Source organism: Gopherus evgoodei, chromosome 1, assembly GCF_007399415.2.
Source record: "Gopherus evgoodei ecotype Sinaloan lineage chromosome 1, rGopEvg1_v1.p, whole genome shotgun sequence".
Taxonomy (NCBI): domain Eukaryota; kingdom Metazoa; phylum Chordata; order Testudines; family Testudinidae; genus Gopherus; species Gopherus evgoodei.
The window spans coordinates 207,656,119-207,672,436 of NC_044322.1; the positions used below are offsets into that span (position 1 = coordinate 207,656,119).

The following is a 16,318-nucleotide window of genomic DNA, read 5'->3' on the forward strand; positions in this document are numbered from 1 at the left end:
CACTGAGGCAAGATCAAGTAAACCTGGACCATCTCTGACCTACGTTTCTTAAAAACCTCAAAGGATGAGGATTCCGCAGCGTCCATTGGAAGACTATTCCAGAGCTTAACTACCTTTACAGTTAGAAAGGGTTTCCTAACATCTCTCCTAAATCTCACTTGCTGCAGATTAAGCCCATTACTTCTTGTCCTACCTTCACTGGACATGGAGAACAATTTATCACTGTCCTCTCTATAACAACCCATAACATATGTGAATACTGTTAACAGGTTCCCCCTCAGTCTTCTATTCTCAAAACTAAACAGGACCAGGTTTTTTTTAACCCTTTTCTCATTGGTCAGGTTTTCTAAACCTTTTAGCACTTGTGTTGCTCTCCTCTAGACTCTCTCCAATTTGCTATATCTGTCCTAAAGTGTGGTGCCCAGAACTGGATATGCTACTCCAGCTCAGGTCTCACAAGTACTGGGTAGAATGAGACAATTACCTCCTGTGTTTTACATAGGATACACTTGCTAATACACCCAGAATGAAATTAGCCTTTTTCACAACTGCATCACACTGTTGACTCATATACAATTTGTGACCCACTATAACCCCCAGATCCCTTTTCAGCAATACTATCAGCTAGCCAGTTATTCTCCATTTTGTAGTTGTGACGTTAATTTTTTCTTCCTAAGTGAAGTACTATCCTCTAGATGTTTAGAAACTTATTATTTAATACTTTGTTACAGCATCTTTCCAGGTATCAAAATTAAGCTGACTGGTCTGTAATTCCTCTTTGTTCCTCTTTTCTTAAAGACAGGTACAATGTTTGCCCTTCTCCAGTCCCCAGGACCTAAGCCGCCCCCCATGAGTTCTCCAAAATAATTGCTAATGGTTCCAAAATTGCTTTGGCTAGTTCCTTAAGTATCCTAGGATGAATTTCATCAGGCCCTACTGACCTGAATACACCTAACTTGTCTAAATATTCTCTAACCTGTTCTTTCCCTATTTTGGCTTGCATTCCCTTCCCCCTTGTTGTTAGTATTAAATGTGTAGAGTTTGCCTTAGGCTTTGCCATGGATATGATTTGGTTTATCCATTTGGTCCAAATGGGGTAGACTGACTCTCTTCTTATGCATGAAATTAGCACAATACGGGCAGTCATAGCATAAGCATCTCTCCTCACACTGCCCACCAATGTGCATCAACCTGGTTCTGGAGGACCATTGCTAAGAGTTCTGTCTCCATGGTTCATGTAATCCTTGGTTTCTCTGCTGAGGCCACAAACATAGTTGTGATCAGTTATTGGTATAACAGTAGCACCCAGAGGCACCTGTACAAACACAGAGTACAAGACAGGCCCTATTCCAAAATTGTTTCAGACAAGATGAAATGGATGGAGCAAACAATCCAAAAGGTGGAGGTGGCTTCTGTTATGTGGATGTGAAAAGGAACTGGACCAGGACCACCAAAAAGCGTCAAGATGGTAAAAACGTTCAGTCACTAATCATGTGATAGGATTTGATCTGGGGACCTAAAAGTGAGTAGTTCCATGTTCTATTTCCAATCCTCTGAAACTTCCAGTGCCCCTAATGCTATATCTTCCATGCAAAATACATAAAGACAGCTGCCCAGGTTAGCGTTTAGCAACATTGGTTGTAACCCTCCAAAACCAAATGATAATTCAGTTCTCTCTCCCCTGAAAACCAGTGGCCACAAGCTGGTATCAATTCTCAAAATGCCTCACCCTCCACAGAGTCTTTTCTCTGCTCCTGTGAAGGAGATATACAGGGTCAGGAGTTTTACATTTTTATATGTAGAAATTTACAAGGTGCTGATTTTTTTTAAGTTTTCGCCAGGCAAGCCAGGAAAGCAGCAGAAAGCACTATCGCATCCAGTCTCATCTCAATGATCCAGTCACCTAATGATGCAGCCAGCTAGTTCAGAGAATCAAAGGAAGTCTCAGTGCAACTGACATGATCCTCTTTTGGATGCACAAGAATTTTTGGGATAATAGTGGTGTGATTGTAAGGGACTGAAGAACAGTATTCAGAGAGCCCAAGCACAAAAGTGCTAAAGAACCTTTATCCTTATCATATTTGGCCGGACATTCCTGAAGCATAAACAATATGGGCCAAGGCAGCTGCAAGTCCCTCCCCGAAGTCAACAGGAGATGCTGGTGTTTGGCACATAAAAAGGTCAGGCTCTATATTTGTGTAATCAGTCAAACCATCCAGCGGGGACTGGGTTTCCTCGGACAAACAGCGCGAATCCCTAAGAGTTCATGCACCAACAAGCAAAGCATATTTCATTTCATCATGAACTCTGTAAACTATCTGAGCTAGCTTGCAGGGCTTCACTTTTCCCCTTCTACCACGCTACTTATGCAAGGCACAATGCGAGGAAATGAAATACAAATGAACGTGGAGACCTGGGCAGAGCCCTCTACTCCCGAGTTTGTAGCTGCTCTGCACATCTGTCTATCATGACTCCTAGGGTCCCTACTGTAAGGGTTTCGGCTGAATGCTAATGGAATCCAATAAACTCAGTGCAATTTCCTATTTTGCTTCCAAGCAAGGAATCTTATAGCATCCTCTTCTGAGGGGTCACAAAACCGGGATTCAATGACACAAGGTAATTAAAAGAAAACTGCAGAGATTGGTTATACTATTTTAAGGAGGCAAATAACTACCTCATTTATTGTAAGTAAATATATTTACTCTATAATAGATTTGACAGTGATAATACTTAAGGCTACATTTTAGTCACAGGTATTTTTAGTAAAAGTCATGGACAGGTCACAGGCAATAAACAAAAATTCATGGCCTGTGACCTGTCCCTGACTTGTACTATAAATACCCCTGACTAAATCTTACATGCTCTGGGGGACACGAGGGTACTGCTGCTGCTTCTGCTTCTGCTGGAGGGGGGCTCCAGGGTGCTGCTGCTGCTTGGAGAGGGCGGCTCGGAGCCCCGCTGCTATTGGGGAGTTGGGGGTGGGGCAGCCTGGGGCCCTGCTGCTGCTCGGAGGGGGCAGCTAGGGTTGCCAGGTGTCCGGTTTTCGACAGGAACAACTGATCAAAAAGGAACCCTGGCAGCTGCAGTCAGCACCGCTGACTGAGCCATTGAAAGTCCAATTGGCTGCTTGCAGTCGGGCAGACAGGGTGCCTGCATGGCTCCCGGAAACAGCTGGCATCTCCCTCTGGCTCCTACTCATGTGGCAGCCACAGGGGCTCTGCACGCTGCCCCCACCCCAAAGACTGGCTCCGCAGATCCCATTGGCCAGGAACCATGGCCAATGGGAGCTGCAGGGGCGGTATCTGAAGGCAGGGGCAGCATGGAGTCATCTGGCTATGCCTCCACCTAGGAGCCCAGGGACATATTACCACTTCTGGGAGCTGCCTGAGGTAAATGCTGCCCAGAGTCTGCACTCCTCATCTTCTCCCGCACCCCAACCCCTCTGCCCCAGCCCTGAGCCCCCTCTCGCACCCAAATTCCCTCACACAGCTCACACCACAACCCTTGCCCCAGCCTTAAGTCCCCTGCACCTAACCCCATGCCCCAGCTGGAGCTCTTTCCCACACTCCAAATCTCTTGGTCCCATCCCACAACCCGGAGCCCCTCCTGCACTCCAAACCCCACATCTCTGGCCTCATCCCAGAGCCCCCACCCCCAGCTGGAGCCTTCACCCCCTCATGCATCCCAACCCCATGCCCCAGCCCGGAGCCCCCTACCACACTCAAAATTCCTTGGCCCCACCTCCCAGCCAGGATCCCCCTCCTGCACTCCGAACTCCACATCTCTGGCCCCACCCCAGAGTCCCCACCCCCAGCTAGAGCCCTCAGCCCCCTCACAGCCCAACTCCCTGCCACAGCCTGGTGAAAACGAGCGAGTGAGCGAGGGTCGGGGAGAGGGAGCACCAGAGAGAGGAGGGATGGAGTGAGTGGGAGCGGTGCCTCAGAGAAGAGAAAAGGCAGGGGCGTGGCCTCCATGACAGACTCACAGGCTTAATAATACTATATATGTATATACTTATATAATCAAAACTCTCAATCTCTCTCTAAATATCAGCATAGTATAATATGCACATCATTATATATATATGTAAATATAGGCATGCTGTTTAATCCCTAGGCAGCTAGTGAGTGGTGACCGCTGCTTCTACTGTACCAGTCTTGATTGTTTCATGTCACCTCCTCCTCCTCCTCCCCTCCATTTGTCTGTTATATGTGATGGGGCAAGGCCAGATGGCTACAGTAAAGTACTGAGGAACAGGTATGTTAGCCCCAGGCTAAACAAATCCCTAGTACCATGGTAACCAAATGGCAGTTGCTCCAGGTTAATCAAGGCACCTGGGGCCAATTAAGATCTTTCTAGAAGGCAGTGGAGATAGCTACTTTGATTAGAACACCTGCAGCCAATCAAGGCAGGCTAATCAGGGCACCTGAGTTTAAAAAGAAGCTCACTCCAGTCAGGTAGGGAGGAGCTGGGAGCAAGAAGCAGGGATTGAGAGTGTGTGCGCTACTGGAGGATTGAGGAATTATCAGACAGCAGGAAGAAGGTCCTGTGGTGAGGATAAAGAAGGTGTTTCGAGGAGGCCATGGGGAAGTAGCCCAGGGAGTTGTAGCTGTCATGCAGCTGGTACAGAAGGCACTATAGACAGCTGCAATCCACAGGGCCCTGGGCTGGAACCTGGAGTAGAGGGTGGGTCTGGGTTCCCCCTGCCCCAAACCTCTGAACTCCTGATCAGACACAGGAGGAGTTGACCCAGACTGTGGGTTCCACCAGAGGGGAAAATCACTGAGGTGAGGAAATCTGCCAATAAGCGCAGGACCCACCAAGGTGGAGGAGAAACTTTGTCACATATATTAATCAGCTTTCTTTCATCATATGATAAGACTGTAATCTCTTTGGGGCAGAAGCTGTTATTTTTTTTATTGTATGTACAACATCTAGAATAATGAGACCCTGATTGGGTTACCTAGATGCTACTTTGATAATAAACATATACTACTGCATTTTGTGTATGGAAATTGATTTGAAAATGCATTGCATAGATATGCCTGTTACTGTTTCACTTTCTCCACAGTAGTGCTGGTCCCACCCTCAGCAGAACTGCTATTTTGCTCCTGCTTCCCAGCAAGAAGTAGATGATGAGGGTGCAGCATCGAAACAGGACAAGCAGATCCATAATTAAAGGCAGGAGAATTTCTAAGAAGCTGTGAGGAAAGCAATACTAATTACCTTACTACCACTTTCCGAATCCTTTGCCTCCCTGTCGCTTTGATACGCTGAGCTGCATTTCCTGTGTCTCAGATTGTGTCGTCAGACTGCCAGGGTGTTAGCTGCCTGTCAGATGGTTCATCATTCTTCAGTATTGTACTTATGGAGATTTATTTGTTTAATTTGTGAGGGTTTGTCTTTATTGGAATACCTTTTATAGTACCCTGTCCTTTTCCTTAAACTGATTTTATGGGACTCAGCAGAAATACAAAAGCCCCCAGGGAGTGGATATGTGTAAGGATGTGAGAAAATGGCAAATTTTTTTGGTTCAAAAGTTGTAAAGTTCAGTCAGACATCAGTATGTGATCATGGTACCAGGCAGACCCTCCCCTGGAGGGTGGGGGTGGTCTAGTCACAGGCTTCCCCTCAACCTGTTCCTGGTGAGGAATTAAGATCCTCTGTCTGCTGTCTCCATTGCTGCTGTTATCCATGCCAACTGGATTCAAGTTAGCCATGGAAGGGGAGAGCCCAACTGTAAAAAGGCAAAGAGGCTTCCCCAGATAAATGAGTCACCACAGTAACCGGCAGCTCCTCAATGTGAAGATCAGCTTGAGTTTCCTCATGGCCTCCTGTGGGCTGAGGCTCTTCTCACAAGTGTCAGAGCTCAGAATAAACCTTCACCCCCACCCTCTGCCTTTTTCTGGCAAATCTAAGGTTTTTTCATCTGTTTCCTCAAGGGCACAGTACAGAACCACTCTGAAAGATGGTTCAGACCCACCTCCCCCACCCCGCCCCCAAGACTTGTGCAACACAAGGTGGGGCTGGGAAGCCAGCTCCAGAGCTACCGGACCCTTGAAAGGATCCCATATCCAACAGTTGGGAATGTGAAGATCAAGCCTTCACTGTTTTAAAAAGGGTTTAGAGGCCCAATATGAATTCTCTTTGATAAAAGAATAAAGTGCTTCAGTCCCAGCAGAGTAGCTAGGGTTCCCTAGGCTTTCATAACAGGTGCCATTCCACAGCTTTCCCCCCTCTCCCCCATGACACCTTCCCTCACAGTATCCAACAAGAATGGCTTCAGCACCGTGAGGGAGGGGAGGATGCTTTTCTGTTCCCTGCCTGCCCCATGGTACATTAGAGCCACTGAGTGGATTCCTCCATTATTGAAGGTTTGAGGTGTGGTGGTGAAGGGTGCTGTGTAATGGCCACAGTGTGAGAAATGAAAGGTTTGCACATTCCTCTGAAGTGGCAGGGCTGCGTTTATAGGGAGCGGGGAAGGGCAGCTCTGCCATATGCCTTGGGGTACAGTACCAGCTCCTTCAGCTTTCAAGACACTTTCAGGCTTTTTTGTTGATTTAATTAAACATTTCTATGTTTAATTGATCACCTTCCAGGTCTGAGGGAGCTTGGATACATACTGTGTAATAGGACCAAGTCTCCTCAGTGACCTGGAATGTTGCGTGCTGATGGCTTATCACCACAAATCCCAATTCCCCCTTCTTATTATATATATTCCAAAGCTGTACAAACACACAGAGACAACTCTTGCCCCAACGATGTTTCACTTTAAATAGATAAAACAGACAATGACTGTGAAGAGACATGACTTGTCCTAGGCCCAATGGCAAAGCCAGACTCCCGTCACTTAGGTCAACATGCTCTCCCACAGCCTCCATTCATGGACATGCTGCATCCATCACTGGCCTCGTTAGGCCAGAGTATTCTCTCAGCAGTGAAGAAGAGAAGTCTGACTCATGGACTGCTCCTTGAGCCTGCAGCCCTGCACATGTGAGATGGTCCCATAGCCCATTGCAATGCAGGGGAGAACAACTGACTCCTAATTTGCCCACAGCTAGAGGAGAATATCTATTTTGGGAGGAAAGATGGATTCTGGGTTATGCTGCTTTCTGCAATTCCTCTCCTCTGCTTCAGGTTTCCATGGACCAGTCATCTCCCACAAGAGGAGACTACTCCCTTGACTGGAAAACTGTGGCATAGTCTGTAACAGATCGGCTAGTGTGTACCAGTATGTGGAGGCATCACTGCCCTCTACTAGATGGAATCAGAACAGGTCAATTGTGTGTCATAGGCCCCATGATGCCAACAGCTAAGGGAGATTCTTATTTAGCTCAAATGGCCTGTGCTTTCAGAATAGGAAGAGTTCAGTGATCTGTCCCCAAGTCCTCATGAAGTTCCAAGTGGCAGTGAAGAGCAGCACAGTGATTTGTTAAATCCTGCATGTCCTTGGGTTTGTTACAACGCTTAGGATGGGTCTGTGGATCACAATTCTGTGGCTTTTAGAAGAGATGCTTTTGTCACACCCAAGTCATTGAGGGTGGGACGTGACTGGGAGAAATTCAATAGTCTGTGTTATACAGGAGGTCTCATCTAATGGTCCGTTCTGCCCTTAAAATCCATGACTCTATAAACATATGGATCCAGATTTTGAACCTTTCCCAAACTTAAGTGTGTTCTGAACCAAGGTGTTGGTTTGGGTCCATTTAGTTTGGACCCAAATGAGGAGGTGGTGGTCATTTGCAAGTGAGAGCCCCCAGATTCTGCTCCTATTTGGCAAGAACCTCTTTTTCTGTAACATTTCCTTTCCAGGGCTGACTGATGGAAGCTACATGAGCTCAGATGCTGCAATGTGCAATTTGCTTGCAACCAGAATGTCTCCAAAGAGTCTGAAGATATCAGCAGATTGTGGAATCAATGCCTGGAGTTAAGCACACGTTTGCTGGCAAACTCTGCTTTTATCTTCAGATTCTTGTCCGGTCTCTTTCCAGGACAGCTGTGCAATGAGACGAGGGAGGAAGAACATAAGATCCTTGGCTGTCAGTTCAGTTTAAATACCATCTTTTGCATATTTTCCTATGTGAGCAGGGAAAGGCCACTTCCTCACACCTAATCACCAACAGGCAGCAGGCTCTGTGTCTTTTATCAATACGCCAATTTTTAGGTTAGTTTATAATTTAGAGAGAAGTGACAGAGACGGTATCATTTCAAACAGACTTTTTTCTAGTACATTAAAGAGCTTTTCAGTTTATTTACTGACCGTCCAGGAGGGAGGAAATGAAGATAAACAAAAAAGTAAAAAAGGAGACTTAATGAGGATGAGAGAGAGAGAGAGACTGAAAGGATGATTCTTTATCTTATCGAGCAGTTAGGGAACATCAGGATGGAGGGGAAGGATAAATCCAGCAGATGGGGTGGAACCATGAGGGTGAAAGAAGAACCTATGCAAACCCACGTTTAGAAATTCAGCCAAACTAATTTAAATTTGAGAAATTTCTCCTTCCCATTTTCTCTCATTTCTGGACATGCCGCTGCACTTTCCTGGTGCTGCTGGGGACCCAGTGTGGAACACCAAGGTAACACCTACTCTTATTTCTTGGCAATTGAGCAAATGTGGCATATATCTCAAGGTGCCTGTATGCAAATCTGGAACCTCTGGTCAAGTCGTTCCATTGAATCCCTAGTTGTGAAGCCCAAATTTCAGAAATCTCCCTTTCCCACACTTCCCTCAGAACGCTCTGCCATTTCAGGTTAGAGAGCTAGAAGGGAATGTATGTTTCTCCATGTAGCCACATGTAGCACCATAAAGGCAAGTGCAATCTGATGCAGATTGGTCATGATATGTCCCAGCCTGAGAGGGGACACAGTGCCCCTTAATTCATATGTTTGCAAAGATCCTCAGATGGAAGGGACTATTAAAATTTTAAGTATTATTTGTTACTTCTCAAATCCCCAGCTGACTCCCCCTTCCCAAGACATTTCAGCTTTTTTCCCTTCGTGAGTCTTATTTTAGTTTTAATTTTCAGACATCTGAGCTAGATGAGGGCCTGGAACGATTGACTTATGAGGGGAGATTAAAAGCCCTAGATACATGCAGTTCAGTTAAACGATGGACACGATAACTCTCGGCAAGGATCTCTTTTTCGGAGTCTGTAACTCTGAGTGTTATTTTATTGATAATTTGTTTTTATTTGTGTTCAGCGGGAAAGATACAAGTCCCGCCATAAAGGTGACATAAAGACATAGAATAACCTAGCAAGGAACGTGACCCAGGGTTAACATGAGGCAGTTAAACTGCTGCATCAGGAAGGCTACAACAGAGAGAGGGACAAGCCCAGCTAACAGCAATGGAAAATGCACACAGTTTTAAGCCCCAATCCAGCAAATACCCACACACAGTAATTTGCAGGATCAGAGACTGAAACTGTAAACCAATGACTAGGCTAAGTACAGCTGAAGAAATCTAATCATGGAAACACTTGCAATATCTCATTGATTAGTGGTTAACAAAGAGAGAAGAGGAAACTGGAAATGCTGCCACATTAACGTCCAGCGCATGCCCAATTCATAGACCCAATGGGAAACAGTAGCAGCAGCCTAATGGAGAAAGTAGAAAGAAAGGGAGGTTATCTTCAGCTACTTTGGTACTTTGTAAAGGAGATCATTCAGGACAAGTTAAATCCCAGATCATAGAATCATAGACGATTAGGGTTGGAAGAGACCTCAGGAGGTCATCTAGTCCAAACCTCTGTTCAAAGCAGGACCAACCCCAACTAAATCATCCTAGCCAGGGCTTTGCCAAGCCGAGCCTTAAAAATCTCTAAGGATGGAGATTCCACCACCTCCCTAGGTAACCCATTCCAGTACTTCACCACCCTCCTACTGAAATAGTTTTTCTTAATATCCAACCTAGACCTCCCACTGCAACTTGAGACCATTGTTCCTTGTTCTGTCATCTGCCACCACTGAGAATAGTTGAGCTCCATCCTCTTTGGAACCCCCTTCAGATAGTTGAAGGTTGCTATTAAATCCCCCATCACTCTTCTATTCTGAAGGCTAAATAAGCCCAGTTCCCTCAGCCTCTCCTCCATAAGCATGTATCCCAACCCTCTAATCATTTTTGTTGCCCTCCGCTGGACTCTCTCCAATTTGTCCACATCCTTTCTGTAGTGGGAGGGGGCCTGCAAAACTGGATGCAATACTCCAGAGGTGCCGAAGACAGGGGGATAATCACTTCCCTCGATCTGCTGGCAATGCTTCTACTAATACAGCCCAATATGCCATTAGCCTTCTTGGCAACAAAGATACAATATGGACTCATATCCAGCTTCTCGTTCACTGTAATCCCCAGGTCCTTTTCTGCAGAACTGCTGCTTAGACAGTCAGTCTCCAGACTGTAGCAGTGCATGGGATTCTTATGTCCTAAGTGCAGGACTTTGCACTTGCACGTGTTGAACCTCATCAGAATTCTTTTAGCTCAATCCTCCAATTTGTCTAGATCCCTACCGTCCAGCATATCTACATCTCCCCCCAGCTTAGTGACCTCTGCAAACTTGCTGAGGGTACAATCCATCCCATCATCCAGATCATTAATGAAGATGTTGAACAAAACCAACCCCAGGACAGACCCCGGGGCACTCTATTTGCTACCGGCTCCCAACTAGATGTCGAGCCATTGATCACTATCCATTTAGCCCGATCTAGCCAGCTTTCTATCCACCTTATAGCTCATTTATCCAATTCATACTACTTTAACTTGCTGGCAAGAATACTGTGGGAAACCATATCAAAAGCTTTGCTAAAGTCAAGATATATCACATCCACTGCTTTCCCCATATCCACAGAGCCAGTGATCTCATCATAGAAGGCAATTAGGATGGTCAGGCATGACTTGACCTTGATGAATCTATGTTGACTGTTCCTGATCACCTTCCTCTCCTCCAAGTGCTTCAAAATGGATTCCTTGAGGATCTGCTCCATGATTTTTCCAGGGACTGAGGTGAGGCTGACCAGTCTGTAGTTCCCTGGATTCTTCTTCTTTCCTTTTTTAAAGAGGGGGGCTATATTTGCCTTTTTCCAATTGTCCGGGACCTCTCCTGATCACCACAAGTTTTCAAAGATAATGGCCAATGGCTCTGCAATCACATCAGCTGTCATATAAATAATGATCTGTGCAAATGTTGGAATTGGAGTTGGCATGGTAACTGGTACTGCAGGTGTCATGGCTAAGGCACTATTGTGGGGAAGATCACAGCCCTAGCTATAGGCTGGCACTGGAAGCAGCTTCAGGCTTTCCTCCAAAGCACTGCCATGGCTGAGTCTTGTGCCCCAGATCCCTAAATGGCCCTTACAGGGATTGAACTTGCAACTGTAGGTTTGGCAGGCTGGTGCTCAGGCCACAGAGCTATCCTTCCCCCCATTTTGGTCCTATTTTGAGCAGGGGGTTGGACTAGATGACCTCCTGAGGTCCCTTCCAATCTGGATATTCTATGATTCTATTGTGTATAAGGTGGGTATGACAAAGAAGTCAAAAACAGGCCTTGAACTCTATAACCCAGTGGTTCTCAACCAGGGGTATATACAACCCTGGGGGGGATGCAGGTCTTCTGGGGGTATATCAACTCATCTAGATATTTGCCTAGTTTTACAACAGGCTACATAAAAAGCATTAGCAAAGTCAGTACAAACTAAAATTTCATACAATGACTTGTTTATACTGCTCTATAAACTATATACTGAAATGTAAGTACAGTATTAATATTCCAATTGATTTATAATTATAGGGTAAAAATGAGAACATAAGTCATTTTTCAGTAATAGTGTGCTGTGCCATTTTCGTATTTTTATGTCTGATGGTGTAAGCAAGTAGTTTTTAAATGAGGTGAAACTTTGGGGGTACACAAGACAAATCAGACTGCTTTAAGTGGTACAGTAGTCTGGAAGGGTTGAGAACCACTGATATAACCTATGCTCCCAGCATGGACACTGCATGATCAGCTTCCCACCAACAAAAGAAGTGGCTGGGTGTACAAATAGCTCTTTATAGGAGAGCTCACCCCCTGGCAGGTAGACACGTGGGTCTGAATTGGAGTCTAACAGCGTGTGAAGGGTGTAAAGGCGAAGGCTGCGATTCTGTGCTGTGCCTCCAAACAGTGCAGTGTAGAATGGACAGCCCAGGGGGAGGACTGAGGGAAAGATGGCTTGAGCCTTTCTCAGATTGCACTGTTATGGGGGCTGACAAGGGCAGCCAAGAGTTGCTCTTATTTACACCATCCCCCACCAGGGCCGTCTATGGTTGTTCCTCAGCCCACAGCAGCACAGACTCTCTCCAGCATTCGTCACTGTTTAGATTCCCTCTTCCTCCCTCAGGCCAGCCCTTGGCAAGCTCCTGGTACTGGGAATTGTGGGGTTCAGGGAATTCTCTTTCTGCCACCTGCAGAGCTTTGACAGTCCTCGTACGCCATCACAGCAACATATGTAGGCTGCAGAGGAGTGAAGAATCCTTCCTCCAGAAGAGAAGAGGAATAGTTGAAGGTGAGGGATGGCATTAGGAGTAATAGGATATGTATGACGAAAGAGAAGTCTAGGTGTTTGTGTATAGGTGTGTTGGGCCCTTGACACAGTACCACAGCAAAGATCCACACTAGAGTCCTTGTGACATCTGTACAGGTAGCAGCCCAGAGCAATGACAGAGCCTTCCCTAGTCACTAAGACCTGGGTCAAGTGAAATCATTCACAGGATTAAATCCTCTTCTTCCTTAATCAAGCCCAAGAGGATTTCCCTGTCTCCAGAATACCAGTTAGTAGCAGAGTGGTTACACATGCCACTGCAGCCCTGAGCCTGCAATACTCCCTGCCATTTATACAATCCTGCTGTGTTGGGGTCACTTCTCCAGCTCTTCCTCCTCTTTCAGTGCACCCCTAAACCACACAGTCTGGAGATGTGCAGGGAGACCCTCAGAGCTGAGCTCTGTGGCACCCAGGACATGCAGACCTATGGCACACCCTCTCCAGTTTCTGCACCAGAACAGAAAAAGTTAAGTGGCAGACAAGACTTAACTGCAGCGGAACCAGATTTGTCCCTTAATGCTTGTGGGTTGCGTCTGGCGTGAGTTTTGAAAAGCCCTGCATATGCGAGTCTCCAAGGTGCAGTGGTTCGTTCCGAAAGAGACAGATAGCTGGCGAGTGAAAACGATCATTGCGTGGCAGATGAGATTCCACGGCACACTGGAGATGGAAATATCACCTTAACAAGCATGGACAGCCCCCAATGGACTATAAAATTCATTTGGTGACTGAGATAACTCAAAGGAGCCAAGTGGCACAGCAGTAAAAGCTGGAACATATAAATTTAAACTCATAGAGCTCTGCAGTGGCCTGGTAGAAAGGGACAAAGCAACCCTTGCCTAGGCACACAACCATCTCCAGCACATGAATGAAACCCTATGCAAAGGCCACAGTGCAGTTCAGAGTGCCACATAGAAACACAAGTGGAAAATTCACAGAAATGGTTTCCTTTCAGCTATTTTGGGTCTGTATTTAAGAGCTATGTCCACATACTCTCAGAGTAGACATACGCATATATAAATATGCGCACAGAATGTGTACACATATCCGCTCTATCAAAGTAGTTCTGCTAAGCACTGTATACACATCCTCTTTTCACAACTCTTGGTCCTAGCTACAAATAATTAAATATAATGGAGCAAAGTCTGCTCTAAATTATACTTGTGCAGCCCACTTAAAGACAATAGGGTTGTACTGCTCGGGTGTAACCAAGGGCAGGTTATGGCCAGCTGCCTTTATTTAGTTTTTATGAACTTCATAAATTCACCTGCCCTCCATCCACTCAGTCCCCAGTGGGGTTACTTCCCATACTAAAAACTGCTCAGAAGTTTTCATGGAGTTGCCTTTCCCCTGGAGCAGGTCTCCAGACACCACCTTCTGAAGAACTTAGTTTGCCACTTGTAATGTGAGTAACCTACAGTTGTGTTAATAAAAACTTTATAGTACTCCACTGTGGTCATTCACACTGATGTCCTCTCTCTCTCTCTCTCTCTGGATACAGCAAAAAATCACAATACTGGAGAAGAAACAGGATACTTCTAATGGTACCCAAGGCCTGTAAGGTTCCCCTCAAAGTATCTTGATCAATAACACCTGAGAGAGACCTGACACTGGAAGTTGCTAATCAGTGACAGTTGCTTTGTCATAGTCCAGAGATGGAAGTCACAAGAGATGTGATCCATACATCTCCCTGTCCTGAAAGGGAACTCTTCTAACTAATACAACAGGTGTCTCCTGGGAGTGGGGGAGGATCAAGGAACCAGGTGTCAAAAGGGAGGTAAGTTGCCAAACTGAGTTTTATCAGAGAAGTGTGGAGGCTTTGGGATGATTCATATTCTTTCTTAAGAGGTTCAGCATAGCACACACAGCTCTCAGTGCTTTCCTCACTCTCCCACTCTGTCTTTAATCTTCTGAACAAAAATTCTCCCTGTAGTCTGGGGGAGCAGCATGGAGGAGCATGCTGGTTAGACCTGATGACACAGAAAGGGGGCATTACCTTGGCTAGCCAATTAATTATGATTATTACATCAGATCAAACAGCTCTTGCACCTGCATTGTGGAGTGGTGGATTGCTGCTCTGACATAAGGAGCTAAAATAGTATGATTTCCTAGTACAGTAAATCATGATGGACACCATAGCAGTCAACAAGGATCAAACCTGGAGCTTAAGTACCAAAAGCATGAGCCTATAGCTCTTAAAACTAAAGGATTTGCTCCATTAAGTGTTAGTAAGTATCAGAGGCCAGCCACTAGAGGGAGACATGACAACACACCTTAAGACAATGAACAAGGAACATCTATGTTTGGGGTCCAAACAGCCAGAGTTTTATCCTCCTTCACACACTAACAGTCTTCACAAGCAATGGTATTTGGCTGTAATGAATTATTATTAGAGATTATGTATGATTGTGATTATGTTGTGTATTGCTTTAGCACCTACAAAGACACAGTACTGATTCATGAATCAGTGCTCCATTGTGCTAGGCACTGTATAAACCCAGAACAAAAGATGGGCCCTGCTCCAAAGAGCTTAGACCCCTGGAACATAGCTGCAATATTCCTTTTACCTGGACTCCCAGATGGTTAAATGCTCTGTGTTATGGGATAGGCAACACTGACCAGGGCTGGGTTAAATGTATCTTAAAGAAAAGTGAGGGGGGGGAGGCAAATAAAGAAAATCTCATTAATGAGCAGCTGACATGGGAAGTGCTGAAAAAATATCATTTTTAGATGTGGTTCTGCTTAAACTTTCTGATTTTTTTTATCCCTACCTCTCTTCTTCTTAATAAGGGGATTTGCATGACAACCAGGCTATTGGTTGCTTTGGAGGTCATTGACTTAGGCTGCTTATTCCCCTCCTCGAACATCATCAAGTACTCTGTGAAACAGAGGGTGCCGCAGAGAAACAAACATGTTCCCTAGGATTGGATAGCGCAGTGCGTCACAATCCCTTTGCTTATGGAGTGCCATTTCTTACTTTTTTTTTCTAAAATTGGGCCTAATTTTTACATTGAGCCTTTCATATTATGGCAACCACTGAGACCCCACTTCAGCATCTAGGCCTCTCATAAACATCTTAGGCCTGGTCTGCACACAACTTTTGTACTGGAATAACTATATTGGTTAGGGCTGTGATTTCTTACAGTTAAATGAATACAAACCTCTGTGTGAATGCAGGTATATTGGTATAAAGGTGCCTTTTACCTCTTAAATTTAAGAGAATAAACTACCCTGATACAAGCCCCTTTATATCATTATAACTGTTTACACTAGGCGGTTATGCCAATTTAACTATGTGTGTTTCAAACCAATATGGTTAAACTGGTACAAAAACAGTAGCTCATCCTTCACTGCCAAATTTAGGGCCCACTCCTATACACTCCTATAATGTGATATACTAGGGGAGACTGTAGCAACTTTGCTACCCACCTGCTTCACAAATTTCCACCCGGCCAGTGGTCCATTCATTTGCACCCTGAGATGTAAATGGAAGGAGATGGCCTGAACAGGGATGAAACACCTCACTCACAACCCTCTCCTGCACAACCCTCCTACACAGCAGGAATGTGGGGCATTGTCTCGCAGGAAGAGGAGGATACGAGCTGCTAGTAGAACCCAGCAAAAGAAAACCCAGTCACAGTCAGCAAGAACTTTCCCTCAAAGGATGTTTATAATCAGAAATCAAAACAAGTTACCACCAGGTCCGGCTCCAGGCACCAGCGTTCCAAGCATGTGCTTGGGGCGGCACTTC

General features: G+C 45.5%; 1 protein-coding gene across 5 annotated transcripts in view; it reads right to left on the bottom strand.

Annotated features, from left to right (window-relative positions):
- LSAMP (limbic system associated membrane protein) overlaps nucleotides 1-16,318 on the bottom strand; it is a 1,474,250-nt gene that overhangs the window by 612,656 nt on the left and 845,276 nt on the right. The window lies entirely within an intron of this gene.